The following is a 19,114-nucleotide window of genomic DNA, read 5'->3' as shown; positions in this document are numbered from 1 at the left end:
AGATGCCCCGGAGCGCTCAGCCCACCTGCTTCCCTGCAGGGGTGGGTGGTGGCGCAGGTGGGCTCGGACTCCCGCACCCCCGGGCTCAACCGCTCCCGCCGAACGCGGGCGCGCAGGCCAGCGGCTCCCCCTTCGGGGAAGCGAGAGGTCCGCCTTGCAGGGGTCCCCGCGGGCGGCCCGCTCGACCCGCCGCCGCCCCCGCCAGTCCTTCCTTTGTCCCGGCCCGCCGTCTGCGGCAGCCGTGAGCTGGCTGCAGGCGGGGCGCGCCAAGGCGCTGCCTGGTGCACCAGCACCATCTAGGGGTGGTCCGGGTCGCTGGGGTGGCACCCAGAAAGGGGGAAGAGCGCTCTCTGAGCATCCCGCGGGGGGGTGGGGGGGGGGGTCACCTCCAGGGCTTGGGCAAGTCGCCTCTCCGGCCCTGTCCTTGGTTTACCGCATTCCCGTAGAGGGGACACTCCTACCGACCCCGTCAGCTGTCACGTACTCTCATGCCATTGTACTCCCAGATCGTGTTGGATCATTTCAACAGCCACTGGCACGCAAGGAGAGACGCCGAGGCTCTGAGAGGTTAAGTAACATGTCCCAAAGGGCACGGCAGGGTGAGGGAGCACCTAGAATCCAAGCCAGGTGCTTTTGTGCCCCACACCCGTGGTGTCGTACCGCCTGGCTGCGGGCAGTTTCTGTGGATATAAAAGTCCACGGGAAAGCTTATCTTGTGCCTTGTCCTCCACGGGCTACCTCCTGTGTGATCTTGGCCAAGCCACCTAACCCCTCTGAGACTCAACTGTGTCGTTGACCCTCAGGGACCATCCGCAGCCCTTCCTTTGCCCCTGCTCACAGGGGCGCGTCTGCCTGCCACGGGAAGGTTCCTAAGTCAAAATGCACTCCGAACGGGAAAATCAGATGTTGTGAGTCATGTGAGGATCAAGAAGGAAGTCTCACTGGAAAAAAAAAAAAAAAAGCTAGCTCCATAAATACATGAATTACATTCCCACACACACAGGGCTCCAGAGCCGTCCAGCCGGAGGCTGCTTGGAGGTCTGCAGCCTGTGTCATTATCTCCATTTTACAGCTGAGAAAATCGAGGCGCAAAGAGCTACAGACGTTTTCTCAGAGCTGCTGTCAGAGGTGAGCCAAGACTGAGGTCATTGCCTGCTGCCCGCTCAGGTCCCGTCTCCCGGGAGGGGGGGCGCCCCTCCGAGGATTCTCAGAAGGGCTGAAAGCACAGGCTCCCCTGAGGCCCCCGCTGGAGGGTGGAACCCTGAGGACACTCTGCGTCAGGAAGGAGGGCGTGGGAGGGTCTGGTCTGGAAGAGAGAAGACCAAGAGGAACACGAAGGCTGGCTCTAAATAGCGGGAGGATTGACACATGGATGAGCAAGCAGAGGAGCGAGGCCGAGAAGGGATACACGGGGCGGGGGAGGGCGGGGGATGGGTGAAGGTTGTAGCAAAAGGAGGCACCGAAGCAGAGACGGAGGAAGCCCTGCCACCGAGCGATCTGTGCGGTAACCTTCTTCCCAGAGCTGTCTGGAGCCCAGGCCATCTCCCTGAGGCCACAGCCCGGCTGTTCCTGAGCTCCTGGGGCATTCTTACCTTATTCTCAAAGGTAACCTGACAATAAGCCTGCGATTGCCAAGAGCAGGTGCACGACTTCAGAAAGCATCTTTGTCCTCTGTCCTGAGAGGGCAGGTGGGCGGTGACGTGCAACATAGCCCAAGCCACCCTGGGAACTGCTGGGCCTGTCATTTGTGTAGGCTCCCCCGACTCTCGTCAGCTCCGCGTAGGATCGCCATCACGTCAGGGAAGCAGTGAGTTTCCGTCTTATCACCCAAGGGCCTAACTGATGCAGGTACCGCCATCCGTCCTTTCATGGAGCCACGGCCTGAGAGTGACTCTTGTTCCCTGGGACCGGGATCTCCAGACTATTTCCCTCATTCTCTGCCCCACACCCCCCACTCCCACCCCAGCACCATGCCAGTTAAGAGAGAATTTTCTGGAAGCACTGTTGAAGTGATAGCACTTGAACCCCTCCCTGGCATCTGTTGTCACTCCAGCGGCTTCCTGCCACTGACACAGCCTGAGGATTTGCCAGACCTGGGTGGTGCACTGGCAGATTCCTCCGCCCCGCCCCCCCCCCCCCCCCCCCCCCGACAGGCACGTTGCACTAACCCCGCCACCCACGTGGCTGATAGGAACTAGCTTGCCAGCTTGGGAATGGGCATGGTCAAGTCTTTCTAATTTTCCTGGTCAATGTCCAAGCCCCACTTGCCCAGCTTAGCAGGAAGGTTTTCAACCCCTTCGAAGGCCAACCCCTACCCCATCTCCAGTTGTCTACCAGCCTATGAAGGATCTTTAGGGCTTAGTCAGACTGAACGGATAGGTCCTGCTAACACATGCGAGAGGAAGAGACAGCTCGAGTATGGTAGGTTCAGAGTTCACTGCGGTGGAAACTGGTTCTAGACACGCTGATGAGTCCCTGGCCACTGCTTCTATGGTGCCGTTATTGGCCTCTGTCCTGCTCTGGCCCCCACACTCCCAAGGTTATAGCTCATGGAGTTTCTACTCACATACTCAGCCCTTGTAAAGAAATGCCATCATCTCCTGGGCCACCAAAGCTGGGTCTGCAGGGACTTCCATCCATCCTCAGCCAAGATCTCACCTTTCCATCATAAGGCACCTAGCTTTGAGCCTGGCCCAGCCAGACCCTTCTGCCTTCCTGCCAGTGGGCTGCATAGGTGCGCTCTCATTCTTCCAGAGAAGACCCAATAGCAGAACATCTCAAAAGAGGAGTTAAGACCCAGCTCCTTTCCAGAAGGTTCCTTGCCCCTCCTGCTTTCCTTGTCATCAACTCTCCTAACCAAGACATGTTATCATATATCAGAAGACATTAGCTTTGTTGCACAAGGCCAGGAAAAACCTTATCACTCCTTTCTATCTGGGGTACAGACTAATGTTGCTAATTTGTAAACAAGGGGCTGGGGTCCAGATGGTTGAGGTGTCTTGCTCAGGATCACTTGCTTGACGGTGGAGCCAGAACTAGGATCTAGATCTTGTTAACAGGGAGGTGTTTATTCCAGTTGCCTCTCCTGGCCAGGAGTGAAGTGCTAAGAAGGTTGTCCACCTTACAGACGGAGGCTGCTTTTCGACTCTTTCTGTGGAGGAAACGGTGACATTTTAGTACGACTTCAAAGAAGTTGAGACCTCTGAGCACTGGCTCAGCAAGAACCCAGCTTGCCTCCCACCCAATACCCCCTTGCCTTTTGACCACAGATTAAAGCAAGGGGAAGTGGACTCAGGTGTCAGAAAAACTTAAATTAAATCCTGACCGTTTATCTTACCACTCATGTGATCTTAGCCATGATTCTTCAAACCAGAGTGCCATCTCCAGTTTCCAGAAGCTAATAAATGTCTCTGCTTCTTGGCCTTTGCTCCCTGATGCTAGCTGCATCGTCCGATGCAATTTTAGTGTCTATATTTAGGCCTGGGATTTGGATCGAACACTCAAGGTGCCTTCCTCTAGGTATGAAACTCGGGTTGGCATTGTTCCTGTCCGATTTTCACTGGGAACAGAGGTCTCTTAGTCCTGGCTGCCAGTACATGGACCAGGCCTTCATTAATTTCCAGTTCCAAAGAGGCATATTAGAGTTTCCCTGTGGAATAACCCCTTTGGTCCACACTTAGGATGATTGCTCAGCCAAAAATGACCGCCCACGGCTGCAGTAGCTGCTGCCGATCTTTGTGGGGCCTTCTAGACTGTGATTTCCCTGGAGACTCTGCCCTGGTGGGGCTGAAGGCAGCTCCAGGATGCTTGCTAAGAGCTAGCTCATCTACCAGTCACAAAACATGTTATTGTGCACACTTGCATCAGAACAGGGATTGAGCCTATGCACAAGGGAGACAATAAAGAGATCGAAGGCAAATTAAAAGGCAGAACTGCACTTGGACTTGAAGAAGGAAAGCAGAGTGGAGGAAAGAAGTGAATGGAAACCAGTGATTATTCATAACTGAGCGACATTGTAACTTATTTTTTTCACTTTGCCCTGCAAGGTATCTGCATAAATAAGAGGCTTTTAAAAACGTTATAGTTAGCTAATCAAAAATATTCCACTTTTTAAAAGGAAAGACAAGTAATCAGTTCTTTTGTTCTGATCGGAATCTCAGCTTGAAGCGTGAACCTTGACGTTTATAAGCATAGCAGCCAATCAAGGTTGGTGGACCCTTCTGGACGTTGCACTAGCAACGATAAGCCCCTAAGTTCATTGCGTAACTGTTGCTAGCTTGTTTATTAAACATCTTCTAATATGATTTTTTAATGGGGATGGAAGGTCGACTGCACTGTATACACAATACCCTGGGCAGGGCCCGTCCCACTCTGGGGTATGAGGAATCAAAGAATAATTAGCAAAACCACTTACTGAGCTGATGTTCATGTTCCTCTGGGGAAGGGTCATCTTTCCTTAATTCAAGTAGAACATTTGATGTCTTGATCCTAAGTGTCAGTATCAGAAAGTCTTGGCTGAGCCTTGGTCCCTCTTGAGCAAGGCAGGATGTGTGAACTTCAAATACACATGTGCCCTGTCATCTTAGTCCCTCTATTGATTGTCCAGAAATGAGTTTAATGAAGACAGAATGTCTCCTGTAAACAAATCATTATCCCTGATCAAGGAAGTGTAAACAGAACCGGGCCTGGGAAGCAGGCTCTTTGTCTCTCCCTACCACAGTCATGTGAAACGCCTGGGCTCTGGGGATTTACCGGAGTCTGGAGTCAATAATGGAACTTCCTGGAGCATAGGGGGAAGACCCAAAAGACAGACACACAGAGCTCCAACAGTGTCTTCAACACCAAATCTTATTCTAAAAAATTGAAAAGATGGAATTAAAGCAAGAATAGGTGAACTTTATTTAAAAAAAATTCAAATGACCTTCAGTGTTTAAAATGCTGATATAAAGGGGATGGAAATATATCACAACGCATTTTTTACAAGACTACTTTGAATGATAGAACCTAGAGTGAGATCGAATATACTTAATCTCACTAAAATCAACATTTGCTTTCTCCAAGCTCCTGGATAAATCATTAGAGCTTCTTGATTCTTCATTTATAATACATACTTCATCTTCTTTGTATTTTAATATGTACTCTAGGAACTTTGTTTCGTTTGTTTTGTTTTGTGATGAAGATAAAGCTGCTTCGATAATTGTGAAGGATGGGGTAAATATGAAGGGTTATATTTATACAATGCCCAGCACACTGGTCCTTAATAAGTGGTTGCTCTTGTAATTTTTATCCTAATTATCGTGATCACCGTCCTTCTTACCATTTAATTACCTCTGTGCAAAGTGAAGGATATGAGCATGTTCGAATTAATAGTGTAATAATGGATACCTCTTGCTGGTTGTAAAACTATATGCCAAGTCCGTATACATACAAATTTTGCATGCGAATTAACGTTTTAGCGATCCCCAGAACACGGAGAGAACGGCATTGTGATCATCACTTTACTGAGGCTCAGAGAAGTCAGGCATCTTTTTTTTTCTTTTTCCAAGTTGCCCAAGTGATTCTCATTGTGTAGCCAAGGTTAGGAGCCGTCGTTCCAGAAGTCCCGTGGTCATCAAAATGGCTTGTTAAAATGGATCTAGCTCGTGTTCTTCAGAAAAGGAAGCAGGAGAAAAAAACCCACCACCTGCTTTCTACAGGGCTGCTGTGGCAAGGAATAACTCTAGGACACTGGTACCCCAATGGGTGAGGGGTTCTGCACTTGGATCTTTTCATTACATTGCTCTCACACCCAACCACTCAAGTCCCCTGATTACCCCTGCTCAAGATGAGTCTGCTGGCCATGCTGGGAGGTCTAGATACTTTTGAAAAGAGGAGGCTCGGATGTGACAGGCAGGTTATATTTCTTTAACTCACTGCCCGGTCCCGTCTGTATCACTTCCAAACTCTGGGCCTCTGTGTCTTTTGTAAAATGCAGACTCTAGCTCCGGTCTCACTAGGGTGCTGTGAGGTTCAAAGCAGACCATGTGGATGGAGCCCCTCTGTGGTCTGTAATGGATAAAGTGCCTATCCCCACGAAGGCAGTGGCTGAGTGAGGGAGGAGGGAGACTGCTTTGCAATGCATCAGAGGGAGGGAGGCAGAGGGGACAGACTGAGGAGCCCAGGAGAAGCTGAGCTAACCTGGGTGGGCTTTCCTGAGATTCGCCCCTAATCCCCCTACCTGTGAGAACCCCATGCTTTCCCAGTTCCTCCAGATGGAGTGTGACCACATCAGAGCCTCCCTCTAGTGGTTTCGGTGCTAGGCAGCCAGACTTCCCGATCCCACACTGCCATCCGAATTCCTTACAGGTATTGGCCTCGCTTATAATTCCATCCAGGGGATCAGAATCCCCACTTTATCCCCTCTGCTGATTCCCTTTCTGTGAACTGGAAAAAGCACCAACATACGAAATCTACCAGCTCTCTATTTTCTTCTTCTCCTCTCCCCCACCCCCTCCAATCCTCCTCCTCCTCCTCCCCCCCCCCCCCCTCTTTCAAAAACAGGTCTTCTTGTCCCACACCACAGCTAGGAGCATAACTCACAGTTTCTGTTCTTTCAGCTTCTATATCCCTCAAAATGGCAAGTTAAGGTCAAAGTGAGATGCCTGCGGGTGTGTCTTTCAGAACCAGCATCTAGATCCCCCAGATCTGGTGCATCTGTTCATTGATTCCTTCCTTCCTTCCTTCCTTCATTCATTGAATTTGTTGAATGAACATGCAGTTCCAGGAATATGGCAGCATTTGTTGAATGGGCCCTTGCCTGGAGTCAAAGGACAGACAATTGGGAAGCTGAAGGGATCCTATCATACCTCAGCCCTCCCACCATTCCCATCCTGTTCCACTTCCTAAATCCTCTTAGTGTCCTTCTTTTCTCTTGCTCGCCTCCCAGGCTGGTCTCAACAAAGAAGTCAGTGTGTCCTTTTTAAAATGCAATTTATAATAAGTCACTCCTCGTTCAAAACTCAACAGTGACTCACCATTTCACTCAAAGTGGAAACCCAGATCCTTACTATGGCCTATAAAACTGCCAGATCTTCCTCTGCCCGACTCACTCCTACTTAGCTTTCTGGCTTCTGTCTTCACATTCCCCTACTCTGGCCACCAGGCTTCTCACCCTCCTCCCACACAACAGGCACTCCTGTGCATGGGCTGTGAGGCTTCCCTGCTCTTCTCTCTCCTCTTTGCTCATTTCTTGCATCCTAATCCAGGGTTCTTGGCTGCCCAGCCCATTTAAGAATGCTGAATTCCCAGCAGCCCCAGCATAGGAGACAATGGAGCGGTCTGGAGGTTCAACATGTTAAGAAACACTAGTCTGTTCATTAAGGATTTCCTAGTCTGCTTCTACCTGAAGCCAAACATCTGGATGGAATATGCAAAAGCCAGACCACATAGTTGGGTGTTCTTCACATGTGAGTATTTGCCAGCAAAACGCAGACCATCTGGTGACTGCCGCTGTTTCATTCTGTATCCTTAAGTTCAGGTTCAGTGACTTTAAATTCAACAAACATTTGTTTACACCAACCCTTTGCTGGACCCTGTGCCGGTGGCGGGGGATCTAGAGAGGAATGATTCCCACCGTGGACGAACTGGCAGGCCAGGAATGGGTGCCAAGGTCACAGTTGATTTTCTCCAAGGCAAAAAGTGCCACATGAAGGTTCCAGATCTGAATCAAGGGGCTGATTAAGGGGGTGGGGGGCGGGGTTCATAGACAACCAGTGAATTGGAACTTTGGAAGCTGCAGCCTGTCAAGGCAATGAGAGAACCTCGCAGAGCTCAGTTGTTTAATCTGTAGAGTGGGGGAGACATCCTTGGGTTGCCCAAGGCTAGAGTGGACAGTGAGGAAAAGAATATGAGGTCCGTGGTGTAGGGGCACTGCCATCTTTATCTGTAAATGGGGGGTGTGAGCATGTAATGTAATGTAATAAAAATTCTTCCCCATGTTTGAAAGTATAGGTTAAACTGTGGACCAACCAAATATAGGAGTTTTACCTCTTTTGAAAGTAGCTCCTCCTCCTCTCTTTACTGCGTCAACATTTACTCACTTAAGACACAGACGCTTGCTCCACCCTCCTGGAGAAGTCTTCTCTGACTGCGAGTACGTGAGCCACTTTTAACTGTCCACGGCCACCCCTCGCCTGACTAAGCTCTGCCACAGTTCCTATCCCCCCGTGTTCTCATCGTCTGAGTCCGGGACTCCTACAGACCAGATGGAAGGGAATACACGCCCTCCTCCCTGGACACTTCAGAGCTCACTGACTTTCACACTCCAGTGTGGTGCCTTCTCCAGACACTCTACAGGGAGCAAGTCCTGAAGGGACCATGAGGAGCGGACATAAGGACCCTGGATGGCTGGGGTGGGGGATGATGGAGAAAATGGACGTTGCCCGGAGGCAAATAGTGCCCAGCCCTTTGCCTTTTGTTTTCAGCTGGGGACACAGGAGACATTTCCTGACATGCACAATTCTGCCATAAGTGGCTATGTCATGAGGCTGGTGTCAGGATGCTTGGGAGGGCTCCCTCTCCCTTCTTGCTCCCCTCCTATTCATTCCACATGGCTTTATGTTTTTCCTTTCTCTTGCGTCCTTTTTCCTTATTCCTCATTTACCTTTACCCTACCTTTCTTTTCCTTTTCCTTTCCACCTACCCATCTTAATTCCCATGACTTAGGAAGGTTGGGGATCCCGTAACTGAGGAGGGACTAGGTAGGCAGAAGGGGAAGCCCTACTGAGTTGACTGTGGGCTCAGCCTACCTCGCCCGATTTCATGCTCATCATCACTCTGTCGGCAGATTTTTCTTGTTCCTCCTTTGCAGATGAGAAATCTGGGGCTGGAGAGATCAAAGGGTGTTTCCAAAATCACACATCTAGGAAGACGTCACCAGGCCACTCTTGGAGCGCCAACTACACACTAAGTCCTGCGCAAGCCCTGGAGGGTGAAGATAAACACGGCGTTTTCTGTCAAGCTCTCCTACTCCGGCAGCGGCCGAGCGCCTGTGATTCTGCTGTGATTCTTCGTAACACGCTCCTTGGCATGATCAAATCACAGGTTGGGCAGAAACATACAAAATAAAAGTGGGTGGCAGTTACAGATGAAGCAAGAATGGGAAAATGTTGGTGCCTGTTGAAGTTGAGTGATGGGTATCTCGAGATTTATTGTACTGCTTTGTTATGCCTGGTTAATGTTTGAAAACGCCATGTTGAGTGGCTCCTAATTATGTCTTCTCAAAACAGACAACCACCCCACCCCCAGCCCCAGAGAATCCCTTCTGAGAAATTAAGACTCCTAAGGACAGACACCTTTCCAAAACAGATTTGTCCCTGTAAGCCCTTGTTCTCGCATAGGGTTGTCTGGGTAAAAATGGTCCTAGTTTGGAAAGGAGGAGCCAAATCACAGGAACAACATATACCCCAGCTGTCTGTGGGCACAGGCAGGACAATCACATGGACTGAGAAGCCTCTGTCCAACTGGGACATCATGGAGTGCATTATCCTCTGTTTTATAAGCCTTCTGTGATACACGCACTATTTATCACGATCGTTTAGAAGACACTAGAAAAAATTATGATCCTCCCAGACCCTTGAACCTTTGTTCTTTTGTCTTACAGGAAACCATTCTCTTCAACATCAGAGTCTCCATTTCTGAGAAGGCAATAGAATAATCAATTTCCTACAATGTTGCTTTGCACAGGAAAGAGCTTGATTGAAAACCAAAGCCACTGATTGTATCTCCCGTCTACTCTGAGGAGGCTTTTCGTCCTGGTTCTTTGAGATCTTGGCCATGATGGCTTGTTGGCAGATGGGTCCATCTCTATATTGGGCGTGGTAAAAGGCAGGGTCCTGAGTTAATGGCACATCTCTTCCCACCCCAGAAGTGACCATGTAACAATCTCAGATAGCCACTCCTCTGGTTCTTTCTGGATTTAGAAACTTGTGTGGGCTGCGGACGTGCTACTTCTCCTGCATGTATAATCGGGATCCCGAGTGTGACCAAAACCCAGCTCTGCTGGTGGGTGAAATCTGTTAGGCTGTGGGGAACGTGGGGTGATTGTACCAATCTGTCAGTTCAGTGGTTTTCCCTGAGTACATTCTACATGCTGAGGCTTGTGCGAGGAGCCTGGGAGAAACAGAGGGGAACGTGATTGTGTCCTTTCATGTGGGAGCCGGGGAGACAAACAACGTAATTTAAACTGAACGTATTCCAAAGCAAGATTCTCTCATTTTACCCAAAACTCACACCTATTTCTGTGAATGATCCCATTCACCCCCCCACCCCCTGCCCCCATCACTCTTACCAGAGACATGGGATTCATCCTAGATTGTTTCCTCCTTCCCACCCTCCCACACCCCATATAACATCCTAAATCTTCTAGATTATTCTTCTGCTCCTCCTTTCCCATCTCATGAGCTCTACCCCATTGGCTGTCTTGCATGACCTCCCTCCCGAGTTTCCCGGGCCACCCCTTCCCAGATGACAGATCATTGACAGGTTTACTTTTGAAAACCTGTCAATGGCTTTCCATCTCCTTTCAGGTCAAGCCTGTCAATCATCTGAAAACCAGGTGCTTCCCAAGATGCTGACTCACGAGACATTTCCCATCCGGTTTCCCACCGTTTTCCTTTGGGAGTCGCCCAGCCAGTTTTTTTTCTCCTTCTGGGATTCCATTCCATTTTCCTGATGGCGCCCCTTCTCCCTGACTTATATTATGTCTGACACGTATCTCCCCCTATTTAAATGCTACCCATGCTTCCTGCTTACTCAAATGCCACCTCCTACATGAAGCTTTGCCTGATCTCCCAGTCTGAAGTCACTTTTCATCTCCAAATCTCTCAGAGAAGCATTGTGGCTAGACCAATGCTTGAGATACAACAGGCTTGGACTTGAAATTTGATTAAGCCACTAAATAACCAGGTGCTATTAGGGAGTCAAACTCTCCAAGCCCCAGTCTTTCTGCCAATGAAATGGGGACCAATCATTCCTCATATTTTTGTTGTGAGGATGAGAAACTACGGTCTTAGCACAATGCCCATAGCACGTGTTTGCCAAAGGGGGGGTATCCTTAACATCATTCATGGCCATTATTATGCTCTGTCTTTAAGTTGTGTGGGCATTGGCCAAAACTCCCACACTCTGAAGCGAAGTGGGTGAGGGTGATGGGTGAGGGCTGCGTTTACCGTACGGTGGGGGTCTGCTCTGGCGGCCGAGGGCACGGAGCGGTCAGGTCACGGAATGCAGCAGGCTCGGGGCCGACACTACCAAAGCCCCTAGGCCCTGCAAGGACCAGCTTGTTTCATTAAAACAAAGGGAAGGGTTTCCTTGGAAATCCTATTTTTCCCCAGATTTCCCTCTTGGCTGCTTCTGTGGCCACACATGTTTCCGATGAGTCCACATTCAAATGAATTTCAGCCGACAAATAACTCGATACAGCTCTTTGGTGGGAGAGAATTCCTTCGGGATGAGGTCGTGGTTTGGCTACAGTAAAATTAAAAATAACCCAGAACCCCCCGCCGCCCAGGCTGGCATCAAACCAGGACAGTGCATTTGGGAACCATTATCGGGTTTATCGGGGTAACATATCGCAGAAAACCTGCTTCTGTTTATAGACCATTTTATTATTCCGTTTTGACATTTCCCTTTTTTCTTCAACCTTTTTCCCCCTTAAGCAAATATCTATTAGACTGAATTGAAATGTGATCCAACCAAATATACTGTTTTTCAACTTCAGGCTAAAGCAGGTCTGACTAGAAGCAGAAACGCTTAAGTGAAAAGTTATGATTTACTTTCTTTCTAAAGGGAAACAGTGTCAGAAGGAGAATTTTATGTGACAAGGGAGCTTGTGGAGCACGGAGCAGGGGGCTGGCGGCTGACGGGGGGCCTGGGAAAGCCCTGGAGCTTAGAAGGCCAGGAACGACCCTGCCCGAGCACCCCTGGGGGGAACACTGGGAAGAGTGCACAGGCAGAACCTGCTTTTTCCAAATCGGCAAAATCCCCAGGTTGGATTGTACATATGTGAATGGTCAGATCAGGAAGAAAACCTAGAGGTGGTTGACCTCCGTCTACCCCTGTTATCTTACTATTGGGTAAACTGAGGCCCACAAGGCTGCAATGACTCGCCCAAGGTAACTACACTGAGCTCTGGAGCTCAGCACATGTGAGATTGAGGACCAGCTCTACCACAAGACCCTGGGCAAGAGACTCAACTTTCTTGTGTCTCAAGTCCATTGTCTATGAAATGGGGTGATGACTGTGCCCTGCCTATGTCAGACAGTGATGGAAAGATCCAATGGAGAAACAGCCAATAGAGCAATTACTTCCTGAGTGCTTTTTCTGTCCTGTGTGCTGTCCCAACCCTTCACACACCCACTGGCTACTCACAGCAATCCTACCAGGTAGATTCCAGGATGGTCCCAATCCTGAAGATAAGAGAGCTGCGTGAGGCTCAGATAAGTTCAGTGACACGACCACAGTCAGGTCGTTGGAGGACGGTAGATGCTTGATTTGAACCTGGAGCATCTGATACGAGAGTCTGTGCTCTTGACCTTGACGTGAGCGGGTCTCTGTGACCACTTAAATCAGAACCCCGATTCAAGGGTGAAATGTGAAGTCCATGCTCAGCCGGGACAGAAGCCCGGGTCTTCTGAGTCTTGACCCTTTCTCCTGTGTCCTTTGCCAGGGCCCGAACTGTCCAGCTTCCATCTCCAACTGGGGAGAAGGCCAGGCTGCTTTCCTGCCCTTGTTGTCAGGCCTGGAGCAACAGATGAAATGATGGAATGGAAAGGTGATTTGGACTCTCCGCGAACGCGGCAAAGTGCAGACCCGGAAGGAATGTGTGCTGGCGAGTGCTGGGGGCTCCAGAGGTGGGCCTGCCCTGAAGGCTGACACGCGTAACAGCATTTCCTGGGTAAGGCTGTGAGGTTGTGAGGTCCCTGTGGTTGCTGAATCGCGCTCTGCCTTTGCGTCTGCTCTCCTCCCTCTTCCTCCTTCCCTCTGACTTCCGATTGTTCCCAGGCATGACTGCCTCCTGGCTCCCCTCTTCATAAGTGCCTGAAGGTCTGATGCCCTAACTTCCTCTATCATGTCCATGTTCCTGTCCTGTTTGCTGTCTGTGTTCCAGCTCCACTGCTGTGTGTGTGTGTGTGTGCGTGTGTGTGTGTGTGTGTGTGTATTTTGTTCTGACTTCTTGGATGCACCAAGCTCTCCCTTCCCCCGGGGGCTGTTGCCTTGGCCCAGAATGCTCTGCCCTCCACTCTGCCCAGCTAACAACTCACCCTTCAGGCCGAGGTCCCAGTGTCCTTCCTCAGATACAACCTCCCTGATCCTCTGTCTTAATCTCTCCCTACATCTCCTTGTTTTTCTCTCTCATAGAACCATTCCTTTTCCTTTGTGCCTTTCTGACACTGCACTCATTTAGTTTTTTACCTATCTCTTTATCGAGACCGGAGCTCAACAAACTATCACTGTAATAAACTATTTATTGCAGCCTGTACAGCCTGAGTAGAAATGATTTTTACATTGTAAATGGCTATAGAAGCACCAATATAATATCCCTGATTTTGCTTCTTTGCCCTGCAAAGCCTAAAATATTATTATTTGTATTTATCTTTTAAGATAAAGTTAGCTTACCCCGCTCTAGACTGTAAGCTCCAAGGGGGCATAGACCATGTCTCTTTAATCTACTCCGTGTACCGATTACCTGATTCAGTGCCTGGCATATAGTGGATGTTCAGTCAAAATTGGTTTATTGAAATAGTCAATGAATTCTCCCCTCTTTCCAGCTCCCCCAATGGAAGGCCGTGGGTTTGGTAGGAAGAATTCATGTGGCATCCAAAAATCTCATTTGAACTCCAACTCTACTGTTTGTTAGCTGTGGGGGCTCCGGATCGGTCAACATCTTTGAACCAAAATTTCTTCATCCTTTGAATGAAGTTAATAATGGGAGGGGTGAAATAAGGTTATAAACATAAAGGTGACTTGACAAAATGTAAAGACCATATAAAATGTTAACTATTGTCATACTAATTGATGCTATTGTGCCAAATATCAATTTATTGCCTGTTAGCTCCAAATTCACCTTTTACTGCTTGCTCTGTGATGATGAAGGACCCTGGAAATATTTTCCCTTTGTCAGCTCATGCAATGTTTAGCTTTTCCAGTAGAGGGCGCAGAAGGGACAGGTCAAGAAGAAGGGACTTCACTCTGGTGGGCTGCTTCCTCCTCCTACCATTCTGCTGCCAGAGTCACATTTAGGGACATCTAGTGGGGCTCCCCCTATCAAGTTGTGGTGGCCACCCTATGGACAATTTCCCTCTGACTTTCAGTGCCACCTCTAAGGGCTCACAGGCTCTCCAGCGGCCAGCTCCCAGCTTTGCCTGCATCACAGTAGGTTTCCAGTTTGTCAGTCATGCCTGTGGTTTCTTGCCTCCCATCTTTGGCCCGCAAGCACGACGGAGGACCCCTTCTTTCTTACCAATTCCAGCTGTGGGCCCCTGCCCATCAGTCTCAGCCTCCTTATACCTTGGAGGGGTATTTCAGCTGCAGTTCCCTGTCCACCACCCTCGTCCTGGTGTCTGGGCATCAGCTTTGATCTGGGACAAGCCACTGAGCTTCTCTGCTGTCCACAGAGTACAACCTACACCTCCAATGAGGAGAGCCCCATCCTTGGAGAAAGCCCTCTGTCTTCCCAGTTTATTGGGATGCCCTCCATCAACCTTAGGGAATTCTTAGGTGACTCATCACTCCTTTATAGATGAACTGTCGCTATTGTTCTAGTTAGTCATTATTTATGTTACATTTTCTCTGTTCAAATAACTGTATGCATTCTGTCTCCTGATTGTGCCCTGGCTGATGGAGAACTGTTGTGGCAAGTAGTCTCAGGAGATAGACCCACAAAGATGAGATTTAAGGATTGGTTTGGTTGTGTCTTTAAACTTGAATGTAATGCTGGGTTTTTTGTTTTTGTTTCCTAATGGGAAATGAGAAGCTAGTGGTCCATGACATGCAGTGGCCTGCTGGTTAGTCAAGCTGTCACCTGTGGTTGAATGTGGTGAGGTGCCAACTGAAGATATGCCTTGGGAGCCCAAGTGGCTCCTGCACATGACCATTTGGTAGTAATGATAACCACGCGAGCTGTGGTGTGGGAGGACTCTTCTGAGTACAAGCGAGCAATTTCAGAACAAAAAATGACAAACTCTAGTCCTTTAACTATCAACTCAAGTCCTATGTTAAGGATCAGAAAGACCCTAAAATATGCTGTTTTTTCTTATAACCACAGGGCTACTATTAGGAAAATCAACAAAAAAAATGTATTGGGCAGGTTGCTGAATTAAAATGGCAGTTGCGTTCAAAGTCTTGTCAAGTTTATCACGTGAAAGTCAGGACATTTATTGGGGATTACGAAGATATGAAAGTCTGGCATGAGAACAACTGGTTGGATGCAGATGATACCTCCAAGTTGCTCCGAGTCCATTTGCCACTGAAATTGACTTCTTGGAGACTAGCCTTCCTTTACCCGAAAACCTTCTCATAACTTTACCTGGGGTCGGTTATTCCTGTCCCATGCCTTAATAGAGGCTGATTATTTTCTTCAAAATCTACCACAACCACGTCTGTTGCCCCTGGATCCATAGCCAAGGTCACATCTGTACCGGCTCCAGCAATAAAAATACCTACCAAAGCCCAGGTGGAAATAGTTTAAACCAAAAAGGATTTAAATTTCTGCTAATATATAAGTAGAAAGCAGGGCACATGAGTGGAAGCTGATTTGATAGATGTTAGACCAAAGAAGGTAGAATATAACAATAGAGTGGGCCAAATTCATTTGATATTACTAAATATTCCAGATCATGTGCTAACTCCTACATCTAGCGGTGGCTCTCCTAGCTTCCTTGGGAACTATGAACGTGCTGGAGAGGTGCAGTTTGTAGAGTGAGTAAATGCAGAGGATTTCAAGCCTCCTCTCTACCCTCCAAAAGACCAACTTTGCTGGGGAGAAAACCATATAGATCCATGTGAAAAGTGAGTCAGAAACAATCTCTTAGGAAGGCAGCCACCTGGGAACAGTGGGAAAACAAGCAGCATAAATAGCCACAACTGTGGTGTTCAGAAGGGTGGGCTGGAGGAGTCAGAAACCATTCGTTGGAAGGGAAGGGCTCTTGTTGGAGGTGGAGGGATGCCTAGGTGTGGGGCGGTCATGACAATGGAGTGGGGTAGCTGAAAGAGAGAGGCAGGCTTTTAGATCAAGAGTGAAAGCATGGCCACAGAGCAGGGTCTTCAGATCTGTGGAGTCTGACAAATGTCCCACAGATGCTTAGGGAAACTCAAGGTCCCAACAACAGACTGACTCCCATGTGTAAGTATGACCTATGACCTCAGCATCTTTGGCCTGTGTCTGGGGCTGCAGTGCTTCCTTTCCAGATCCAAATGGCTCATAACCACAGTAATAGCACTTTGATAAGATGCAATAGTATTGCGACTGGGATTTTGGTAAAAAAAAAATATGGCTCAGTCCTTGGGCAAGTGGCTTCCCCTTGGTGAATTTGCCTTCCTGCTTAAACGATGAGAAACTTGCACTAGGCCGTCCCTCAAGCTTTGAGAATTTAGGATTCTTGTCTTTATGTTTTTTAAAGTTAAGTCCATACAAAGTGTCCTATTTGAAGGTCTAGAAACCAGTAAGACAGGAACAGAGGTACCAGTTTCTCTGAGAAGAGACTATCCACATCAGCGTGGAAAGAAAAATCAATGGGCTCTACTTGTCCTGTCTTCCAGACTCTGATGTTCATAACGTTGCTTCACTTTAGGCTTCTGAGCATTTGTAGTAGTTGGTTAACCAAAAGCGCCATTAAAAGAACTACAATCCTATACTTTAGCTGAATATAAAGAATATATTCAAAATCAATGTTAAATGGTTAATTGACCAGTATTTCTTTAGAGGTATAAGCTCCCCAGCCCTGGGGTGTGCAGATATCAGCAGAATGACTCTCTTCTAGGAGTGTCACAAAAGGGCGTTTCTGAATGACATAGAACCCAGAGAACACGTGCCAAGCTGTCACTGTCCGGATTTATGCTGATTAAGCTATGAGATAAATATGTGTGCTGGTCACCTGGGGTTGGCTTACTCCACCTATCATAGCAGAGAAGGAAACACTTCCTCTGTTCGTGGGTCTATTTCTGAATTGCATGGATATTACAACCCTTATATATCAGTACCTTACGCTTTTTTCTTAACTAAGGAAGAGACTTGTGAAAAGAAATAAGAGAAGACACAGAAAGCTGGGTGACTGCCACAAGGCTAAATTGGATATGTCATGAATAATAAAATAAAGATGAAATATGCCTTATTATTTGCAAATTTAACTAAATCTATGAGAAATATTTAATTATAGCTATAAAAGTTGTCATCAAAATGACCTACCCTAATATGAACATAAAAAGAGTAGACAATGAAATCTTCATCAGTTAATTAAAATTTCTTAATTTAATGAAGTAAGTGTCATTCAGATAGATGAAGTTAAACAAATATGGTATGCCCTGTAGTTTACAAATGAAACCCTGAAAATAAAAATGGTTAGAAAAGTAAAATTCTGTCTTTGTTTTTTGAACTTGTTCATTCAGTGCCCTCACTATAGTCTAATATAACATGCATGTTATCAAACATCAGAGCTGGAAGGATCCAGGACAAAATGGATGGGACTCAGTAAACATTTCTGCATGCGTGGATAATCATCTGCTCCAGCACGCACAGGGCATTTAGAGGAAGAAACAGCTGGTGCCAGAAGTACTCACATTGGACTAAGGATCAAATACCTCTTCCAGAAGGATATAGCAGCAATGGTGGCTTTATAGACACTATCTGACATCTTCGGATGAACTGCTCAGTGTAGATGCCGATGACGGTATTAGGTTGAGCCAGGGGTGAAAGAATGAGGACGATCGGATGTCTGTCTCTCCCACTACTGCGTGGCAATCCGCCTTTGGAGATCGCGAAGTGAGTTTAAAAACTTCATTAACCGATCAAAGTCCCAGACCAGGACCTGTTGAGAGGAATGTATCAACGTTGGCTTCTGCAGGAAAAGCAGGCCAAGCTCGGGAACCCAACAGGAGACAATATTCTGGCACTGGGATGTGTGCTGTGTTAACCAGCCAGTGTCTCCAGACCCGCTTGCTAAAGGATTCCCTTGTCGCCTCTATGCAAATCTGTACTTTGAGGTGATAGTTGCACATACCTCCTAAGCTATCCTAGATCTAGTCTTTGAAAGATCAGAGATTGATTGAAGTCTCCATTCCCCGATGCTTCATTCATGTATTGTTACCTCCTCCTGAAGCTATCATTTCCTTTACTCTGTGACATATCAGTGCCTAGGCTGTGGAGTCCCCAAGTCCCGAGATTCAGCTTTGAAGTTTCTTAGGGCCAAAACAGCTGCCCCAAACCAGCACGTTGTGGAGAACCCCGGGAGAGGTGTGATGGGAGCCATGTAGCACTGGTGGCCTGGAGAGCAGTGGTATGACCCAAACCATCCCTTCCCATTGACAACAGGTGATTTGTCACTGATCTTGGCTTCCGGGGAACACTGTGACCTTTAAACCTTTGTACATATTAGCTGTGCAAACACTCGTATTCAAATATTACCTATGTTTCCAGCCTCAGTTTATGCACCACAGCCTCTAGAGAGATAACACTCATAATTAGATGTTCACATCATCTACCTTCTCGTGCTTCCTCCTGGTAAGTGGTATTTATAAGCATTTATACTTACTTGTATCCTCACTACTAATTGTCGGTTCCCTCTCCAGTTCCCTCCCTTCAGTCCATGTTTTCCAAATCATCTTCCCATAGAGCCATCAAAATAATCTCTGGAAGGCATAAATTCAGCCATGTCGCTTCTCAGTTTAAAATCTTTCCCCCTCTTCCTATCACCCTCATACATTTTTGCCTTCTTGTCCAGCCTCACCTTCTACTGGTCTCCCATCTTTTATACCCCCAGGGAAAAAACCCATGTGCACCAGTTATATGAAGTCCTTGATGGTGCCATGCTCTCCTGCCACATGCTGTCACTTCTGTCTGATGTAGTCACCCTCTTCTTCC

At 47.9% G+C, this 19,114-nt stretch overlaps 1 long non-coding RNA gene across 1 annotated transcript; it reads left to right on the top strand.

The window, feature by feature from the left end:
• Window positions 1–399: 399 nt before the first annotated feature.
• Window positions 400–17,509, top strand: LOC125161561 (uncharacterized). Its single transcript, XR_007150670.1, has 6 exons — window positions 400–567; window positions 1,073–1,128; window positions 8,849–9,081; window positions 9,641–10,041; window positions 12,707–12,934; window positions 13,809–17,509. It is a non-coding gene; the product is annotated as an uncharacterized LOC125161561 (long non-coding RNA).
• The last annotated feature ends 1,605 nt before the right edge of the window (window positions 17,510–19,114 follow it).

Source organism: Prionailurus viverrinus, chromosome A3 (assembly GCF_022837055.1).
Source record: "Prionailurus viverrinus isolate Anna chromosome A3, UM_Priviv_1.0, whole genome shotgun sequence".
Lineage (NCBI taxonomy): Eukaryota > Metazoa > Chordata > Mammalia > Carnivora > Felidae > Prionailurus > Prionailurus viverrinus.
This window is presented reverse-complemented; position numbering and strand designations above follow the sequence as displayed.